Source organism: Pristiophorus japonicus, chromosome 1, assembly GCF_044704955.1.
Source record: "Pristiophorus japonicus isolate sPriJap1 chromosome 1, sPriJap1.hap1, whole genome shotgun sequence".
Classification (NCBI taxonomy): Eukaryota; Metazoa; Chordata; class Chondrichthyes; family Pristiophoridae; genus Pristiophorus; species Pristiophorus japonicus.
In genome coordinates this window covers 172,444,002-172,465,727 of record NC_091977.1, presented here as the reverse complement: position 1 = coordinate 172,465,727, position 21,726 = coordinate 172,444,002, and positions in this window count along the sequence as shown.

Genomic DNA, 21,726 nt, shown 5'->3' with positions numbered 1-21,726 from the left:
AGTTTACTTCAACCGTACCTTTGCCATCGGACCACGCCATTCAGAAAAGTTAGTCATAAAGTAAGAAAATGATAACTGAGTTCTCTGCTAAGCAATGGCTTCACTTAAATATGGCCAGCATGACACTAAAGGTTGTGTAAAAATAGGTAATTAAGTTAGAATGATACCCACCAGCCCCTCCTGACCATTGATAAGGTCAACGGGCCTGAAATTCCGGCCTCCCCGGGTCGGTACAGCATGTGTACAGACCCGGGAAAGCATCGCAAAAGCCGTTTTTTGGCGTGCAATGTGCATGGGCTGAAAACCAGCTTATCTGATCTGTCAAGTTCTGGTTTGACAGATCGCACACATCCCGGCAGCAAGGACATTTGCATGGGCAAGTTTGCACTACTTGCCCATACCTTGCCCAGCGAATGTCCTTAAAACTCTTACGCCTGGTAAAAGCAGGTACTTAGGCTACCTTTACCAGCGTAAGAGTTTTAAAACATATAAAATACATATTAAAATAAAATTTAAAAACACGTTTTTATGTTAAAAAAAGCTGCCCACTAAGGTAAGTTTATTTTAAACCCTAATTACAAAACATTTTTTAAAAATCGGAAAAATATATATTTTTTCTAACACATTTATTAACTTTAATTTCAATTAATTTGAATTATGTGAGGTGTGTTTTTTATTTTTTATGTTGTGTTTAGTGTTTTTTTTCTCATTAATAGCAATGAGAACTCGTAGATAGGAAGTTCTCATTGCTATTAATGAGAATACCGTACCTGATTGGTTGTGCAGTCATACGTGACTACACCTTCTGCGTCCGAACCTCGAGGACGGGAGCGCGCTTTGAAGCATGGGAAAAGAAGGCCTACTGACCAAAATTGCAGGCACTTCCAGGACCACCAGATAATTTTATAAAAATTCTCAGGTCGTAGGTGTTCTTCCGAAAGAAGCCTCAGAACGGAATTTCAGGCCCAACATGTTCTCTGGGTTAAGCTGAGATTTGCACAACAGTTCCACATATTTCTGTGGCAGTTGGCAAGAACTCTGAATACTTGATGCTTTTATACATCATTGAAAACAGCAGACTGAGAATAGCAGAGTCTCAGCTGTTTTATAGGGAGATGTCTGCACTAATATCATTTGTCTTAATGAGATACCCTGCTTTAATGAGGTAACTCTAACAGACACTCTCAACGTGTTTTTTTTTTAGTTGCTGTGGTCCTTAAATTTATTACATCCATCTATGACCCAAATCAACTTCCTTGGCACAGCAATCATTGATCTGAATGCAGGCTGTTCCAATCTCACTGTTTTAAGAGCAGAAATTATACCCTATTTACTTTATAGTACTGGCAGTGATAACCCACATACATAGGTGATTTTAGCTAGCTCCTCTTTAGGCACCATAGGGACAAGGTTGCTATCTTTTCTGACCACCAGTGGATAGAGCCAGTCATACGTCTTTTTCTTCACTGGCCCTTATAGTCTGTTGAAAAGGTACAATGGCACAGACAATAACTGCCAACTGTAGTTTAAAAACAATTGATTGCTTGCACCATTGTCTTTATATTGTTCTGGTGCTATGGAATATGTTCTGCAATGTAACAAAGAAAGAAAGAATTTTCATTTACATAGTGCTAGAAACATAGGAACAGGAGTTGGCCATTCAGCCCCTCGGGCCTGCTACACCATTGAATTAGATCATGGCATCCACAACCTTTTGGGAGATAGGGGTCCAGATTTCTACTACCCTTTGTGTGAAAAAGTGCTTTCTGATTTCACTCCTGAATGGCCTAGCTCTTATTTTAAGATTATGGTCCCTTGTTCTTGATTCCCCCACCAGAGGAAATATTTACATCGTCAAGAAATCTCAAAACACTTCACAGCCATTGAACTTATTTTTGACGTGTAGTCACTGTTATGTAAGCAAACGTGTGATCCAATTTGCACACAACAATGCACACAACTTTTGATAGAACATAGCCAAACTTTCCTGATCTTCCTCTAATAGTGCCACAGAATATTGTATATCCACCTGAGGCCTAAGTTTAAGGCACCATCCAAAAGACAACACCTCCACTAATTCAGTACTCCCTCAGTGCTGCACTAAAGAATCAGCCTAGATTTTGTGTTCAACTCCCTGGAGTGGGGCTTGAGTTAACAACTTGCTGACTCAGATGTGAGAGTGTTACCACAGTGAAAACTGTAAATCCACCCTTTGGGTAATATGTAAACCAAAGCTCCATCTACCTGCTTAGCTGGACGTAAAAGATCCCATGACACTATTTGAAGACAAGCAGAGACGTTTTCACTGGCAAAACATTGATCCCTCAACCAACACCATCCAAATGTTTATTTTTTTTTCATTTGCTGTTTATGCAGTCTGTACAATACAAATTGGATGCCATATTTGCCTATTTAATAATGTTAATTGCTATGTTATTCATTTGTAGTAAAGCATTGTAAGCCAACATCAGGACTCAATCTTCAGGAGACAAAACTGTTTCGCTGGTCTGGACCAATGGGGTCCTCTTCCACTTTCTAGACGCTAGTACACCTCATCTGTCGCTGCCTTGTAAGTTCCACCCTTAAAAGACCAACTGGGCATCCGGGATTATCCGGGACCCAGTCTATTTTCGAGTTTCCACCAGACTCTCACTGCAGTTACAGTGGGTGTCTGCCATAATGCCAAGGAAATGTGGTACCCATTTCATTTGATGAAGACTTTATCACATAGGAGAAGCACATAGAAATATAGAAACATAGAAAATAGGTGCCGGAGTAGGCCATTCGGTCCTTTGAGCCTGCACCACCATTCAATATGATCATGGCTGATCATGCAACTTCAGTACCCCATTCCTGCATTCTTTCCATACCCCTTGATCCCTTTAGCCGTAAGGGCCACATCTAACACCCTTTTGAATATATCTAACGAACTGGCCTCAACAACTTTCTGTGGTAGAGAATTCCACAGGTTCACAATTCTCTGAGTGAAGAAGTTTCTCCTCATCTCGGTCCTAAATGGCTTACCCCCTATCCTTAGACTGTGACCCCTGGTTCTGGACTTCCCCAACATTGGGAACATTCTTCCTGCATCTAACCTCTCCAATCCCGTCAGAATTTTATATGTTTCAATGAGATCCCCTCTCATTCTTCTAAATTCCAGTGAATATAAGCCTAATCGATCCAGTCTTTCTTCATATGTTAGTCCTGCCATCCCGGGAATCAGTCTGGTGAACCTTCGCTGCACTCTCTGAATAGCAAGAATGTCTTTCCTCAGATTAGGAGACCAAAACTGTACACAATATTCAAGATGTGGCCTCACCAAGGCCCTGTACAACAGTAGTAAGTCCTCCCTGCTCCTATACTCAAATCCTCTAGCTATGAAGACCAACAAGCCATTTGCCTTCTTCACCACCTGCTGTACCTGCATGCCAACTTTCAATGACTGATGTACCATGACACCCAGGTCTCATTGCACTGCCCCTTATCCTAATCTGTCACCATTCAGATAATATTCCGCCTCCCTGTTTTTGGCACCAAAATGGATAACCTCACATTTATCGACATTATACTGCATCTGCCATGCATTTGCCCATTCACCTAACCTGTCCCAAGTCACCTCTTAGCATCCTCCTCACAGCTCACACTGCCACCCAACTTAGTGGCATCTGCAAACTTGGAGATATTACATTCAATTCCTTCATCCAAATCATTAATGTATATTGTAATGTATATTGTAATGTATATTGTCTCTGCCGCAACTGAGACTCCAGGATGGTATGTTGCCTCCCTGGTGCAAAGGTCAAGGATGTCTCGAAGCGGATGCAGGGCATTTTGAAGAGGGAGGGTGAACAGCAAGTTGTCGTGGTGCATATAGGTACCAACGATATAGGTAAAAAATGGGATGAGGTCCTACAAGACGAATTTAGGGAGCTAGGAGCTAAATTAAAAAGTAGGACCTCAAAAGTAGTAATCTCAGGATTGCTACCTGTGCCACGTGCTAGTCAGAGTAAGAATCGCAGGATAGCTCAGATGGATGCGTGGCTTGAGGACTGGTGCACAAGGGAGGGATTCAAATTCCTGGGACATTGGAACCAGTTCTGGGGGAGGTAGGACCAGTACAAACCGGATGGTCTGCACTTGGGCAGGACCGGAACCAATGTCCGAGGGGAAGAGCTTGCTAGTGCTGTTGGGGAGGGGTTAAACTAACATGGCAGGGGGATGGGAACCTATGCAGGGAGACAGAGGGAAGTAGAAGGGGGGCAGAAGCAAAAGATAGAAAGAAGAAAAGTAAAAGTGGAGGGCAGAGAACCTCAAGGCAAAAAGCAAAAAGGGCCATATTACAGCAAAATTCTAAAGAGGCAAAGGGTGTTAATAAGAAAAGCCTGAAGGCTCTGTGTCTCTGTGGCTAGGGGGGAGAGTGGGGGAGAGGGGAGAAAGGCTGGGGGGTGGGGGGGAGTGGGGGAGGGGGAGAAAGGCATATATGTATTCGGAATAAGGTGGACGAATTAACTGCACAGATAGCAGTTAAGGGATATGATGTAATTGGCATCACGGAGACATGACTCCAGGGTGACCAAGGCTGGGAACTCAACATACAGGGGTATTCAACATTTAGGAATGGCAGACAGAAAGGAAAAGGTGGCATTGCTTGCTAAGGAGGAAATTAATGCAATAGTAAGGAAGGACATTAGTTTGGATGATGTGGAATCGGTATGGGTGGAGCTACGGAATACCAAAGGGCAGAAAACGCTAGTGGGAGTTGTGTGCAGACCACCAAACAATAGTAGTGAGGTTGGGGACAGCATCAAACAAGAAATTAGGGATGCGTGCAATAAAGGTACAGCAGTTATCATGGGCTACTTTAAACTACATATTGATTGGGCTAACCAAACTGGTAGCAATGCGGTGGAGGAGGATTTCTTGGAGTGTATTAGAGATGGTTTCCTAGACCAATATGTCAAGGAACCAACTAGAGGGCTGGCCATCCTAGACTGAGTGATCTGTAATGAGAAAGGACTAATTAACAATCTTGTTGTGCGAGGCCCCTTGGGGAAGAGTGAGCATAATATGGTAGAATTCTTTATTAAGATGGAGAGTGACACAGCTAATTCAGAGACTAGGGTGCTGAACTTAAGAAAAGGTAACTTCGATGGTATGAGACGTGAATTGGCTAGAATAGATTGGCGAGTGATAATTAAAGAGTTGACGGTGGATAGGCAATGGCAAACATTTAAAGATCACATAGATTAATTTCAACAATTGTACATCCCTGTCTGGAGTAAAAATAAAATGGGAAAGGTGGCTCAAGCGTGGCTAACAAGGGAAATTAAGGATAGTGTTAAATCCAAGGAAGAGGCATATAAATTGACCAGAAAAAGCAGCAAACTTGAGGAGTGGGAGAATTTTGTAATACAGCAGAGGAGGACAAAGGTTTTAATTAGGAGGGGGAAAATAGACTATGAGAGGAAGCTTTCTGGCAACATAAAAACTGACTGCAAAAGCTTCTATAGATATGTGAAGAGAAAAAGATTAGTGAAAACATAGGTGCCTTGCAGTCAGATTCAGGTGAATTTATAATGGGGAACAAAGAAATGGCGGACCAGTTAAACAAATACTTTGGTTCTGTCTTCACTAAGGAAGACACGAATAACCTTCTGGAAATACTAGGGGACCGAGGGTCTAGCGAGAAGGAGGAACTGAAGAAAATCCTTATAAGTCAGGAAATTGTGTTAGGGAAATTGATGGGATTGAAGGCCGATAAATCCCCGGAGCCTGATAGTCTGCATCCCAGAGTACTTAAGGAAGTAGCCCTAGAAATAGTGGATGCATTGGTGATCATTTTCCAACAGTCTATCGACTCTGGATCAGTTCCTAGGGACTGGAGGGTAGCTAATGTAGCACCACTTTTTAAGAAAGGAGGGAGAGAGAAAACAGGTAATTATAGACTGGTTAGCCTGACATTAGTAGTGGGGAAAATGTTGGAATCAATTATTAAAGATGAAAAGCAGCACATTTGGAAAGCAGTGACAGGATCGGTCCAAGTCAGCATGGATTTATGAAAGGGAAATCCTGCTTGACAAAACTTCTAGAATTTTTTGAGGATGTAACTGGTAGAGTGGACAAGGGAGAACCAGTGGATGTGGTGTATTTGGACTTTCAAAAGGCTTTTGACAAGGTCCCACACAAGAGATTGGTGTGCAAAATTAAATCACATGGTATTGGGTGTAATGTACTGACGTGGATAGAGAACTGGTTGGCAGACAGAAAGCAGAGAGTCGGGATAAACGGGTCCTTTTCAGAATGGCAGGCAGTGACAAGTGGAGTGCCGCAGAGCTCAGTGCTGGGAACCCAGCTCTTTACAATATACATAAATGATTTGGATGAGGGAATTGAGTGGAATATCTCCAAGTTTGCAGATGACACTAAGCTGGGTGGCAGTGTAAGTTGTGAGGAGGACGCTAAAAGGCTGCAGGGTAATTTGGACAGGTTAGGTGAGTGGGCAAACGTGTGGCAGATGCAGTGTAAAGTGGATAAATGTGAGGTTATCCACTTTGGTGGCAAAAACACAAAGGCAGAATATTATCTGAATGCGGCAGATTTGGAAAAGGGAAGGTGTAACGAGACCTGGGTTTATGGTACATCAGTCATTGAAGGTTGGCATGCAGGTACAGCAGGCGGTGAAGAAGGCAAATGGTATGTTGGCCTTCATAGCTCGCGGATTTGAGTATAGGAGCAGGGAGGTCTTACTGCAGTTGTACAGGGCCTTAGTGAGGCCTCACCTGGAATATTGTATTCAGTTTTGGTCTCCTAATTTGAGAAAGGACGTTCTTGCTACTGAGCGAGTGCAGCGAAGGTTCACCAGACTGATTCCCGGGATGGCAAGACTGACATATTAAGAGAGACTGGATCGACTGGGCCTGTATTCACTGGAGTTTAGAAGGATGAGAGAGGTTCTCATTGAAACATATAAAATTCTGACGGGACTGGACAGGTTAGATGCAGGAAGAACGTTCCCGATGTTGGGGAAGTCCAGAGCCAGGGAATGTAGTCTAAGGATAAGGGGTAAGCCATTTAGGACTGAGATAAGGGGAAACTTATTCACTCAGAGAGTTATTAACCTGTGGAATTCCCTATTGCCGAGAGTTATTGATGCCAGTTCATTGGATATATTCAAGAGGGAGTTAGATATGGCCCTTACGGCTAAAGGGATCAAGGGGTATGGAGCGAAAGCAGGAAAGGAGTACTGAGTTGAATGATCAGCCATGATCTTATTGAATGGTGGTGCAGGCTCGAAGGGCTGAATGGCCTACTCCTGCACCTATCTTCTATGTTTCTATGTTTCTATTAAAATAGCTGTGGGCCCAGCACTGAACCTTGCGGTACAGCACTTGTCACTGCCTGCCATTCTGAAAAGGACCCGTTTATTCCTACTCTTTGCTTCCTGTCTGCCATATCCGTTAACAGCTATCTGCGCAGTTAATTCATCCACCTTATTACGAATGCTCCTCGCATTGAGACACAGTACCTTCAGGCTTGTTTTTTAAAAACTCTTTGTTCTTTTAGAATTATGTTACAATGTGGCCCTTTTTGATTTTTGCCTTTGATTTCTCTGCCCTCCACCTTTCCTTATCTCCTTTCTACCTTTTGCTTCTGCCCCCATTTTACTTCCATCTGTCTCCCTGCATAGATTCCCATCCTTCTGCCATATTAGTTTAAACCCTCCCCAACAGCACTAGCAAACACTCCCCCTAGGACATTGGTTCTGGTCCTGCCCAGGTGCAGACCGTCCGGTTTGTACTGGTCCCACCTCCCCCAGAACCGGTTCCAATGTCCCAGGAATTTGAATCCCTCCCTCTTGCACCATTCCTCAAGCCACGTATTCATCTTAATTTTCCTGATATTTCTACTTTGACCAGCATGTGGCACTGTTAGCAATCCTGAAATTACTACCTTTGAGGTCCTACTTTTAAATTTAACTCCTAGCTCCCTAAATTCTGCTTGTAGGACCTCATCCCGTTTTTTACCTATAGTTTTACCTATTATTCTCAGCCCCCTTCCCATCGTACAAAATGAACATAGGTAAACAATGAGCCTGTTCAGATCCACTGATTAAGGGAAAAAATTCACAGAATGTTTTGATACCTTGTTTATTGCCGCCTTCCAGAAGTCTAAACCTAGGTCGGCATTAACAAAGCTATAAAAATTATAGTGTGGACAAGCATTGCACTTGCCGTAGGAAAAAGTTATCTTCATCCCAAGTGCAACAGAATTTTTTGAACAAGTTGAGTGCAAGCTAATGTCAACAATAGGAGTGTAACACAAACCAAATTTAAACCCTGAAAGTTATTCAAATTGGTCTGTTTGGGGCTAAGAAATGACAATACTTTGAAGAGTCGGAGTGTACTTTCAATCTGAATCATTTCCCTAGAATACTACAAAAAAAATCCAGTTAAACAATTCAGTTGAAGTGATGGAAATTGGTTTCACCCCATTTCTGGAACGAAGATAAGTGATGAGCTCAGAGCGCACATCAGAAGCTGTAGGCCTGAGGCTTTTCTGAAATTTGACCTTGGACCTATCAGTGTAATTGTGGCTGCAGACACAAATCGGGGATCCCGAGGCATCTAGCTAATAGTGGATCTCAGGATTTTAAAAAAATTGAGGGGGCAAGAGAACGAGAGGAGGGTGAATGCGAGTGGGCAGTGGCACTCAGGGTCAAAATCCTGGAACTCCATTGTGGGAGCACCTTTACTACCTGGTTCAAGAAGGCAGTCCACCACCACCTTCTCAAGGGCAACTAGGGATAGGCAATCAGTTCTGACCTTTTCTCAGAGACACCCACACTCCAAGAATGGATGACACAAAAAGGAATGCTACGCCTTCTGACTCCATGTGAAGGTAAGTTAAAGAGAAGAAACTTATCTTTTTGTTGCCGGCCTTTTCAGGACCACTGGTTAGGCCGCAGCAAGAACAGGAAAATCTCAGCGGAGTTGCTCTGTCAGCACTAACCAATTTTAGCAAGGGGTCCTTAAACAGGCATTAGGCTCCTCGTTAGTATATGAAGGAGGCCTAATACCTGTTTACGGCAGCTGCCAAGGATGCCTGAATATCGCCCGAACCCAAACGGCAGGTCACTGCCGCACAAAATTGGACCCGGTCACCCCAGTTTTGCAACCAAAAAAAAGGCATAACTGTTATGTATGTAAACCTGTAAATACCATGTCTAATCACCAGAGGGCTTATCCCCTGAAGTCCCGAGGGATCCCACAATCCCTTGGGAGCACCTGTATATAACGAGGCCTCGCAGGCTGGAGAGGCACTCTGAGATCTGTAATAAAGGACTATGGTCACACCTTACTTTGAGCTTGCAGTATCTAGTTTGACTCTTTATTCAAGACATAACAATAACGAAGTTCAATTTCTCCCCTAAAATTTTTTAAACTGGCCTTCTACAGTATGAAAACTTTTATTTGAGTGGCAGAGCTGGGATCAGTATTCAGGACTGTAGGGGGTGGTGTCAGTGGGGTCAGCTTGCCTTCCCTGACCCAGAGCGGTTGCGAGTCGCTCCCACTTCCTGGTTCTCAAGTCTGGATTTATTAATCAGGGTGTGATGAAGAACAGCAGACAACTGTTTTGTACAAAGAAATGTATGTTTTTTATTCAAGAAGAATGAATACACCTTTTATTAAAACTGAGAAAACTTATCACTTTAGATGAGAGAAAACTTATCACTTTAAAGGAGAGAAAACTTATCACTCTAATGGGGAATCCTTTCCTCAAACACAAGAGAATACCCAGCAGTACAACACCTCCCACCTCCCAATTCCCCTATCTAACTAGGTTAGGCTCTGGGGCTTCAGGGACCATGCTCACCAATCCTTCCTTGACAGTCGGTAATGGTTCCCGGTTTCGGGGTGCGTTGGATTTTGTTGATTCTGCAAACGTAGGAGAGGACTTCTTGCTGCATGTTCCTCAGTTGGGTGGTGTCCGCAGATGCGGTAGGGCGCGTATTGGATTTATGAGGTAAGTACCCACGTTCTTCCTTCAGCAGTAGGTTTTTAAGTTCTTTTAGGTAATGTTTTACCCGTTGGTAGTTCAGAGATAGCTTGTAGAGTGGAAGCAGCTTGCGAATCTCCGGGTTATCGTCGATTGACTTCGGTTTGGAAATCGTTGGTCGTGGTGGCTCAATATTACCAATTTGGTTGCTGGTAATATCTTGGTGGTTGCTTCATGAGCCTCTTGCTGCCGTGGCGTGCTTGGTGTCCTGGTTGTTTGCGATGCTGTCTTGGTTGATGTTCTGGATACTAGGTTAACGAAGCTGGTGTGCTGGCCTTGAAGTCTGCCAGGTCTGAAGCATACGAAGCTGGTGTAGAAGCCAAGTGCAGTCCTGGCTGTAAAAACAGGCCTTAATTATACTTTGAGAGACTTCCTTATCTGTCCCCAAATCAACCTTGGTTCTTTGTTTAAGTTTTGCAGCCCAGCTAACTGAAATTTGATTAAGTTTTAATCTGGCATTGATAGATTTTTCTGAGTTGATGAGCTCTTGTCCATTGTGATAACGCTATTTTTAACTTCCGGAAGTTTGGCCTGAGCCAGATATTTCTATGCCTGTTGAAAAGATGTTGGAATATGTATGTGACATTTGGGTCCTCTGGGTGGGATAATAATGTTTCTTCCATGGTCGATTGTTGAAATGCTAATGTTTTCTCGGGGCAGGTTTCGGGGGTAAACAGTTCCCAGACAATTTGATTAGCTCCAATGTCCAAACTGGCCTTTTAGAGATTGACCCCACCCCTTTTCTTGCAGATCCAACATTCACCTTTTAAAAATCCCAAACTTGGTTAAAACTCGTAGATTTCTTCCATAAGCATTTTAGGATCCCAAACTTTCTGGTAGATAGTTCCAAATTAAATTTCCTTTCCAATGAGTCCAAACACTGGGTGGGGGATTTCCCACGAATTTTGCAACTCTACAGGACAGGGAAAGATGCAAACCCCCCCCCCCCCACTCAGTAAAATGGCAGCTGGACAGAGAAACAGCAATTGAAGACATCATCTGAGAAAGCCTTGCTAATCCAATAGGCTGTTTTTTGACGAGCAAACTATGAATATTTTTGACATTGAAGACATTTTAAATAAATGTTTTCAATAATTTTTTCAGAAAAAGGTAGTTCAGATTAATACTTCACAAATACCCATATTTGAAAGGAAGACTTGGATTTATATAGTGCCTTTCACATCCACTGGATGTCTCACAGCACCATACAGCCAATGAAGTACTTTTTAAAAAAGTGTAGTCACTGTTGTAATGTAGGAAATGCGACAGCCAATTTGCGCACAAGCAACCTCCCACAAACATCATCATTATAGGCAGTCCCTCGAAACGAGGATGACTTGTTCCACACCAAAAAAGGATGAGTTCACAGGTGTTTCAATGAAGGATCTAATATTCCAGGTCACGAACTACATCTTGAAGGGTGGAAAATGCCTGTGCGTGGATTTTTTTAACATGCGGTCACCGTTGCACACGGGCTTGACAGAGCTCAGTCTTGGTCCACCAAGAGTTAACCAAGACGACTGGAGACCTGCTCTGCTGCACAGACCTAGTGGGCACACATATTGCAGTGTGGGCTGGCCCGTGCTGCCCTTGGGCCCCTGGCCCCAAACTCATGCCTCTCCTGGGCCCCGATCATGTCCCTCTACAGTCTCTCGCCGCTCCTTCGCCCCAACCTCGCCGCTCCTGCTGTGTCTGCCCACCAGTACACCAGGGATAACTCCCTTGCTCTTCTTCAAAATAGTGTCATGGGATCTTTTATGTTCAATTGAGAGAGCAGACGGGACCTCGGTTTAATGTCTCATCTAAAAGACAGCACTTCCGACAGTGCAGCGCTCCCTCAGCACTGCACTGGAGTGTCAGCCTGGACCTTTTTGTGCTCAAGTTCCTGGAATGGGATTTGAACCCACAACCTTCTGACTCAGAAGTGAGAGTGCTATCAACTGAGTCTCTCTAGTCTAGTCTCTGAGTCAGAAGGTTGTAGGTTCAAGTCCCACTCTTGAGACGTGAGCACAATATCTTGGCTGACACTTCAGTGCAGTACTGAGGCACCATTGGAGGTGCCATCTTTCAGATGAGACTTTAAATCAAGGCCCCATCTGCCCTCTCAGATAGATGTAATACTTCCATGGCACTTTTCTGAAGAAGAGCAGTGAAGTTCTCCCCATGTACCGACCGGCCAATATTTATTCTTCAACCAATATCACTAAAACAGATTATCTGGTCATTATCACATTGCTGTTTGTGGGACCTTTCTGTGTGCAAATTGGCTGCTGCGCTTTCTGCATTATGACAGTGACTACACTTCAAAAGTACTTCATTGGCTGGAAAGCATTTTGGGACGTCCTGAAGATGTGAAAAGCGCTATATAGAAACATAGAAACATAGAAAATAGGTGCAGGAGTAGGCCATTAGGCCCTTCGAGCCTGCACCGCCATTCAATGAGTTCATGGCTGAACATGCAACTTCAGTACCCCATTCCTGATTTCTCGCCATACCCCTTGATCCCCCTAGTAGTAAGGACTACATCTAACTCCTTTTTGAATATATTTAGTGAATTGGCCTCAACAACTTCTGTGGTAGAGAATTCCACAGGCTCACCACTCTCTGGGTGAAGATGTTTCTCCTCATCTTGGTCCTAAATGGCTTACCCCTTATCCTTAGACTGTGATCCCTGTTCTGGACTTACCCAACATTGGGAACATTCTTCCTGCATCTAACCTGTCTAAACCCATCAGAATTTTAAACCTTTCTATGAGATCCCCTCTCATTCTTCTGAACTCCAGTGAATACAAGCCCAGTTGATCCAGTCTTTCTTGATATGTCAGTCCCGCCATCCCGGGAATCAGTCTGGTGAACCTTCGTTGCACTACCTCAATAGCAAGAATGTCCTTCCTCAAGTTAGGAGACCAAAACTGTACACAATACTCCAGGTGTGGCCTCACCAAGGCCCTGTACAACTGTAGTAACACCTCCCTGCCTCTGTACTCAAATCCCCTTGCTATGAAGGCCAACATGCCATTTGCTTTCTTAACCGCCTGCTGTACCTGCATGCCAACCTTCAATGACTGATGTACCATGACACCCAGGTCTCGTTGCACCTCCCCTTTTCCTAATCTGTCACCATTCAGATAATAGTCTCTGTCTCTGTTTTTACCACCAAAGTGGCTAACCTCACATTTATCCACATTATACTTCATCTGCCATGCATTTGCCCACTCACCCAACCTATCCAAGTCACTCTGCAGCCTCATAGCATCCTCCTCGCAGCTCACATTGCCACCCAACTTAATGTCATCCACAAATTTGGAGATACTACATTTAATCCCCTCGTCTAAATCATTAATGTACAATGTAAACAGCTGGAGCCCCAGCACAGAACCTTGTGGTACCCACTAGTCACTGCCTGCCATTCTGAAAAGTACCCATTTACTCCTACTCTTTGCTTCCTGTCTGACAACCAGTTCTCAATCCACGTCAGCACACTACCCCCAATCCCATGTGCTTTAACTTTGCACATTAATCTCTTGTGTGGGACCTTGCCAAAAGCCTTCTGAAAGTCCAAATGTACCACATCAACTGGTTCTCCCTTGTCCTCTCGACTGGAAACATCCTCAAAAAATTCCAGAAGATTTGTCAAGCATGATTTTCCTTTCACAAATCCATGCTGACTTGGACCTATCATGTCACCTCTTTCCAAATGCACTGCTATGACATCCTTAATAATTGATTCCATCATTTTACCCACTACCGATGTCAGGCTGACCGGTCTATAATTCCCTGTTTTCTCTCTCCCTCCTTTTTTAAAAAGTGGGGTTACATTGGCTACCCTCCACTCGATAGGAACAGATCCAGAGTCTATGGAATGTTGGAAAATGACTGTCAATGCATCTGCTATTTCCAAGGCCACCTCCTTAAGTACTCTGGGATGCAGTCCATCAGGCCCTGGGGATTTATCGGCCTTCAATCCCATCAATTTCCCCAACACAATTTCCCGACTAATAAGGATTTCCCTTAGTTCCTCCTTCTTACTAGACCCTCTGACCCCTTTTATATCCGGAAGGTTGTTTGTGTCCTCCTTAGTGAATACCGAACCAAAGTACTTGTTCAATTGGTCTGCCATTTCTTTGTTCCCCGTTATGACTTTCCCTGATTCTGACTGCAGAGGACTTACGTTTGTCTTTACTAACCTTTTTCTCTTTGCATATCTATAGAAACTTTTGCAGTCCGTCTTAATGTTCCCTGCAAGCTTCCTCTCGTACTCTATTTTCCCTGCCCTAATCAAACCCTTTGTCCTCCTCTGCTGAGTTCTAAATTTCTCCCAGTCCCCGGGTTCGCTGCTATTTCTGGCCAATTTGTATGCCACTTCCTTGGCTTTAATACTATCCCTGATTTCCCTTGATAGCCACGGTTGAGCCACCTTCCCTTTTTTATTTTTATGCCAGACAGGAATGTACAATTGTTGTAGTTCATTCATGCGGTCTCTAAATGTCTGCCATTGCAAGGTTTCTCAACCAAAGTTCTGCTGCCCGTATCCTATCTCACAACAAGACCATCAGCAGGCTGGGGCCATTGGAGGGAGCAGTGTGCGGCGGCCCGGCCTGGAAATCGGCGAGGTCCTGGCCTGCAAGACCATCAGCAGGCCGGGGCCATTGGAGGGAGCAGCAACGGCAACAGCTACAAAGCCAGGTCACTGATTGCAGTGCAGGCAGGCACAGCAGGAAGGGTGAAGGAGCGGCAAGAGTCCGTAGAGGGAAGTGACTGGAGCCCAGGAGAGGCATAAATCTGGGGCACAGAAGAGGCGAAAGTCCAGGGACAGAATGGGCCAGCCCACACTGCGATATGTGTGCGCGCTCGGTCTGTGCTAGTTCTGGGTAATCCTTGCCACTGGACCAAGACCTAGCTCTGTGAAGCCCGTGTGGTGGCTGTTGTGCAATGGCCACCACATATTTAAAAAATCCAAGCACAGGCATCCTCCACCCTTCACGATGTAGTTCAGGATCTGGAATATTAGGTCCTTCATTGAAACACCTGTAAACTCATCCCTTTTTGGCGTGGAAGCAAGTCATCCTCATTTCGAGGGATTGCCTATGATGATGATGATGATCTCGCATCAAGTTCCATTCACACATTACCTCTGTGCTCACTGACCCACATTGGCTCCCATTCCAGCAAAGCCTTGATTTTAAAATTCTCATCCTTGTTTTCAAATCCCTCCCTGGCCTCACCCTACCCAAACTCTGTAATCTCCTCCAGCCCTATAACCATCTGAGAGCTCCGCACTCCTCCAATTCTGCCCCTTTACACAGCTCCGATTTTAATCGCTCCACCATTAGCAGCTGTGGCTTCAGCTGCCTGGGCCCAAAGCTCTGAAATTCCCTCCCTAAATCTCTCCAGCTCTCTGCCTCTCTATCCTCCCTTAGGAAGCTCCTTAAAACCTACCTCACCTCTCCTAATATGTAGGCTCATTGTCAAATTTTGTTTGATAACGCTCCTATGAAACGCCTCGGGTCGTTTTACTATGTAAGTGGTGCTATATAAATACAAGTTGTTGTTCTTTCTTTGAAAACAACATATGCACGAAAAAACCCTCGGTAACTATGAACCTCAATTTTCATTATCATTCAGTAAGTTTCCTGGGACAATGGCAGGTCGCAAGTCATAGGTAAGAAGCTGCCATTGATGGAATGAGTGACAGCAACAGATAAATATTTCAACTAAGCTCGCATGTGGGGGGAGCATTCAACTTTTGTCATTTGAGTGGGATAGGGATGCAGATGCTGTTTGCTTAGTTTGTGTTTCTTGTCTCTGATGGCATAATGGAGAGGTCAAGATTTCCAACCATCCAATCCCTGTTAGTCTAGTAGTGGGATAAGTATTCACTGCTTCTTTAGGAGTCTGCAATCTAAGTCAAGGTCACTTTGCATTTACTTTCCCTTACAGTGCAGAATTCTACATATGTTCCCTAACAAGCTACAAAAATACATAATCGGGGCCGAAATTCATCACTGACCGCCCGCTGCCACTGACTACCGCCCACTGCCACCGACATTCCTCCTGAGGATCCATTCAGTGCCACTTTCGGGGTGGCCTGGAGCAGGCGGGCGGGAGGGGAGAGCCGCCGGGAACCGTCCGCTGATGTCAGTGGACAGCCAAGTGGCGCAACTGAGCTCCCGCCCGTCGAAATGCCAGATTCCTGTGGGCAGGAATCAACGGCAGAACAGGGGTGGACGGCTGGCTGCAGGCTGGTCTGTCCCCGACGGTAAGTATGAAGAACCTGAAAAAAGGGTAAGTGAACATTTTAATATTTTTTTTCAACAGCAACTTACCTGGATGGGGTCTCCTGAATGTCTTCGGATACTTTTTACATTTTTTGCTGGTTTTTTTTCAGCTTTTCGACCCTCTGTGGGCCCGACTCCATCCTCGGCAGCACTTGGGTGGCAAGCGCTTCTGCCGCCGAGAATGAGACCTCCCGCCCGCTGATGCCCAAATTGGCAGCGTACGTTGTCCATTTGCCACACGCTGACCTTCGAGGGACCTTGGTCATGAATATCCCGGCCAAAGTGCCAGCTGGTTACTCGCCGGCCATCGGCGGCACTTTGGACGCCACTTAGGCGGGCGGAGGCCATGATGAAAATTAGCCCCTAGTCACTATCCAGACTACATCTTTGATTCCTTATCCTGAACATCCGAATTTTGGGCCCGTTAAGCTAAAATTGAAGTCAGCCCCACAAGAACTTAAAACTGTCACCATGAATGAGGAAGCCAAGTTTCTCAAAGATCTCCTTAGGGAGTTGATATTAATCTAATCACAATTTATAATAACTCATAGCAAGTAGCAATTTTGTTTACATGACTGACCCAGAGTACTACTGGAGAGCTTGTGGAAAAGTCTATGGGACCGAAATTACCCCTTCCGAATGGCCGCTGAGTATCTGCAGAGAGGCTGCCGTTTTTTAAATTGCCCTTCCTCAGGGTCGGAACAGTGTAGGCGATCACTCCACCGTGCTCTCGTCGTGGCGTGGGCGCGCACCAAACCTTTACTGACCGGCAGCGACCCCTTCATCAAATTGCCCCGTGGGAATTATTCCTTCCCACGGGAGCAGTTTCGGCGCTGGTTGGTGCCCCCCGACAGCTTTTTTTGTCAGTGCACTTCTTGTTGGTTGGCGGCGTGGCCGCCCTTAAAGGGGAGGTGGTGCTGCCGACGACGCCATTTTATTTTTTACTGTCGGCCAACTGCCAGATCGACCCAACAACTATGCCCCCGGGTTCAGCCAGGCCGCCATCAGGCAGCCTGGCACCCCCTCTTTGGTGCCAGGCTGCTGGCTCGGCCGAAAACCTCCCTCGTGGCCCAGTGAACCTATGTGAAAATTATGTCGTTCACAGCGGCCCTCCCCTTTAACTGAAGGGGAGGGACGGTGTTAGGCGTCAGTGCACTGATGACTGGTCGGGGCAGCCGAGCCGCTGCAAGAGCACTTCTGCTTCTCAGCCGCCCCGACTGAAAAAAAACTTCAAAGTGTCGAATATCAATGGCTAAAATGGTCACCAACATTTTCTATTACTATTTATTTTGTCATTGTTTTTCAATTAGCTAAAAAAAAGCAGTATTTTTATCTTCCGCAATTGAAAATTGTTCTTGCAGTAATCATTAAGAAAATTTGAAATCGTCATTGAGATCTTCAAATTTTCCATCCAAGAAGAAGGACTGCCCTATTGGAGACAAACTAAATCAATCTGAGCCAAAACATTCATCGATAATGGGTACAGTACAGGCTAGGAGGTATTACAGTGCCACCACCAGCAGGAGAGTGTAATTACAGCGTGACAAGTTTACATAACCAGTTTCCATTATACGTGTGGACGTAGGAATTTAAAATAGAAAAAGTTGACAGAAGGATGGCAAAAATGTGACAATGGGGAGTAAGGTTTTGCAGACAGGGAATGTGCATAAACATAATTTTTTTTAACATAGATGTTTGGAATAAATAATTATGATTTTAAAAACCTGCTTGGCCCATATTTCCAGACTTGACCTTGGAAGTCTAATAACGCGTTCTAATTAATTTGTTCATAAGAAGAGATGAAGGGGGTGGTGCTGGTTTAAGCTCAAAATAACCTTCTTGTCAGGGAGGGAAGCTCATTAAGGGTCATCCATTACAGAAAACAAAAATTTTCTTTTCATGTACAAATTATCTTTTATAAGTCAGTGTGTTGAAATTTTCAGATTAGAGCAACAGAACTGAAAAACAAAGAAGAATATCTGGAGAATTCCCAGTTTTTGCAGTCAGCCATTCAACCTGGACAAGAAGATTCATGCCAATATGTAACCTTGACAGAGTGTCCTAACTGCATGGATGAACCTGAAAAGAACGAATTTTAACCGTGAACTTGAGCATTCAATCTTCACAGTATTTAAGAGATGCTGGGAAATTCCAGTCATCAGTTGGCATTGTGAATGAGAAATAAAAGCAAAAGGAGAAGCACTCCTCACTCTCGGCACAACACAAATCCAGAGTAGTTTATTTGCCAAAAAAAAACAGTTGCAGAGAGATCAGAGCTTTATCTCAATACAATCACTTACAGCCATGAATGGGAATACATGGACAGGAGAGAGAAACAAGGAAAGCCTGCCTGTTGTAGGGCTCACTCAACATGTCTTGCAGAAGTTGCACGCCCCCCAAAGACTCTTCCAACTTATGGTCACAAAGTAATGCTGAGGTACGTGTCACTGAAGAGGATTAATGGAAGCAAATTTTCTCGGGGCTTCTCCTGCTCTGCAGCCGTAACTGTGGCAGAGGCCACTTTTACACACTTAAAGTTATGGCAGCACCACGGGAGAAACTCTGACAAAATTCACCCTCTAAATTGTGTTCTGTGCAATTGTTTTTATACATTACATTTACTGAGTTTTTAAAAGTGCCCAAAATTTGGACCCCGAAAATCCACAGGCTGAACACCAATAGTTATTCCAGGAGTGTGTCCACCTCTGTCCTCCAACAGTGACCCTGGTCAGGACGTCATCTAATTTACATGGGGCATGTGGCCACCCGTGTCACTGTGTGTGCATCTTCAGTGTCTGCCTGCCACATGCAATTCTTGATTTTCTTTACAGTGTAAGAACTTTGGGCGCGAAACTGATCAATGCCAATGGAAAAAAATCAGGTGCGGTGTAAAATGGGCAGCCAATTCATGATGAGCCTGTTTCGCGCTACTGGCATAGACCAATTTCACCCCCTTTGTTATTTTTTCCCCATGTTTCAGTGAGCACATATGCAGTCTTCCATAGTCAGGAGAGCAGGACAATCCAGCCTACCAATGCCCCCATTAACCTGTCTCCTTATTTGAGACCCACACAGGAGATTCTCTAGATTACTGCAGGTAGGGTCACCTTCCTACGATCAAATTTAAATATGAAGAGCCTGGAATTTCTTGAGTGATCCAGCAATAGCTGAATATTTTTCTTCCAAACCTAAAAAGTCACAGCTGCATACATGAAGGGATCTGAAAATATCTTGAAATTCTGCAAAATCCTTGAACTAACAAAGTTTAAATCTTGTCGATCTTTTAAAATTGATTTCTGTTTCCTTCCATTCCTTTTGATTTTCCCCATGCCACCTTGTTCTGAGGATGACAGGCAAATGGCTCCCATTCCTCTCCAAATGCCATAAGGTAACAAAAACAGCTAGGGTGATTTTTCTTCTTGCATGTGGGAACCACGTTATCATTTCTCATTGCTTATCCCTAACAGCAAGGTTGAGATCAGGAACACATCTGATGGGAGCTATGAGTGCAGAGTCACATCTGCCAGTCTATGAAACCACACATTATAGTAATAAACCTCAATGTTTTTGATAAACTTCTGTGCATTTTCTTGGTGTTACAATCGAATAAAACAATTCTAGTAATTTTGAAATTTTACATACTTTTTAATGTTTTACATTTCAAGCAGATCCGCTTGCGTTGTATCAAATATAATGTAGGATTTTGAATAGCAAGAAGCAAGTATTTTTTTTTAATTTTAAATAAACCAAAAAGTCGTATAAATCTCTGATGAATGCACCAGTGTCATAGACAAAAATTTACCCCGGATGTGGAGTGGGACTTTGCAGACAAGTGGAACTTTATACTTCACTAATTACAATTCTTAACTGTCACAGCAAATATTGGGGGTAAAATCTCTGCCTCGCCGGGTCTGTACGGAATACGTACGGATCCGGCGAAGCCTCAAAAAAGCTGGTTTTCGGGGCACGATGCACATGCGCCGAAAGCCAGCTTTTCCGATCTGTAAAGATTTCGCTTGACAGATCCTCCACATCCCCACAGAAAGGACATTCGTGTGGGTGAGATTGGGCTATTTGCCCATCTCTTGCCCAGTGAATGTCCTTGAAACTTTTACACCTGGTAAAAGCAGGTGCATAGCTTACTTTTATCAGCATGATTTTTGAATACATATAAAAATGTAATTTAAATATACATTTTTAGAGCAAAAACCCTGTCCATTAAGGTAAGTTTATTTTAAGCCCTATTAAAACACAAAAAAATCCAAAAAATATTTATTTTTCTAAAATATTTAATTAACTTTAATTTCAATTAATTTTAAATATGTGAGGTGTCTTTTTTATTTATTATATTGTGTTTCTTGTTTTAGGGAGTTACTCTCATTGATAGTAATGGGAACTTGTAAAAATGGAGTTCCCATTACTATCAATGAGAATACTGCAGAGTGATTGGTGGTCACGGCCCATGTGACTCCAACTTTTTTGTGCGTACGAGGAAGTCCTCTTCCCGTACGCTACACATTGAATCTAGGCCTCTGACCGGAATCGAAGGCGTCTCCGGGACCAGCAGGTACATTCGTAGAAAAATTTTGGGTCAGAGGCATTCGTCTGAAGGAAGCCTCTGACCAGAATTTTAGGCCCATTATTTCAGTTGTTTGGTTCAGTATATATCTACACTTGCTTTGAAGCATGTCTGTCTTAACTGGTTCTGCTTCCAATCTGTGACTATGAAGATGGGAAAGCAATTCAGTGCATGTGACTTTCTTTCTTGGCTTGTCACACAATATTTCAAGAGCTGAAAATGGGCAGCCCCTGAATTACCGTACTTATTACATCATAAAGGACTATGATACCATTTTGTGAAAGATAGCAGCATCTACTTTCAACTGTCAATTGCTAAAAATAACACAAAATACACCCGTTCCATAGACGTAGAAACAGCAATATTGTATAAAATCTCAAAACAATTATTTGAAACCTTATTCTCCCTCGACCTTTGCTAAAAGTAAAAATATAAAATTCTCTCAACTCATTCACCACATCACACAAAGCACTAAAGCCTACTTCTGTACAACATTGAGACACCGGAATTCTGAAAAACTGTAAAATATTACAGTTTTAACTTGCACTACAAAATAAACACATTTACAATCAATGGGTAGAAAATCTAGCCCTCTATGAGGAGTGAATTAAAGCCTATAATTTAATGTCTGATGCTGCCGTAGTGATTTATGATATCAGCTAAATTGGCTCAATTAGATCATAGCTAAGATCACAACTATGGCAGGAACCATGGGATATGATGGCCAGTGAAAAAAATCCTGAATACGTTGTAATAAAGTGAAAATTAACTTATTCAGTCACCGTAAACCAATGGCCCTAATTATAAATGAAT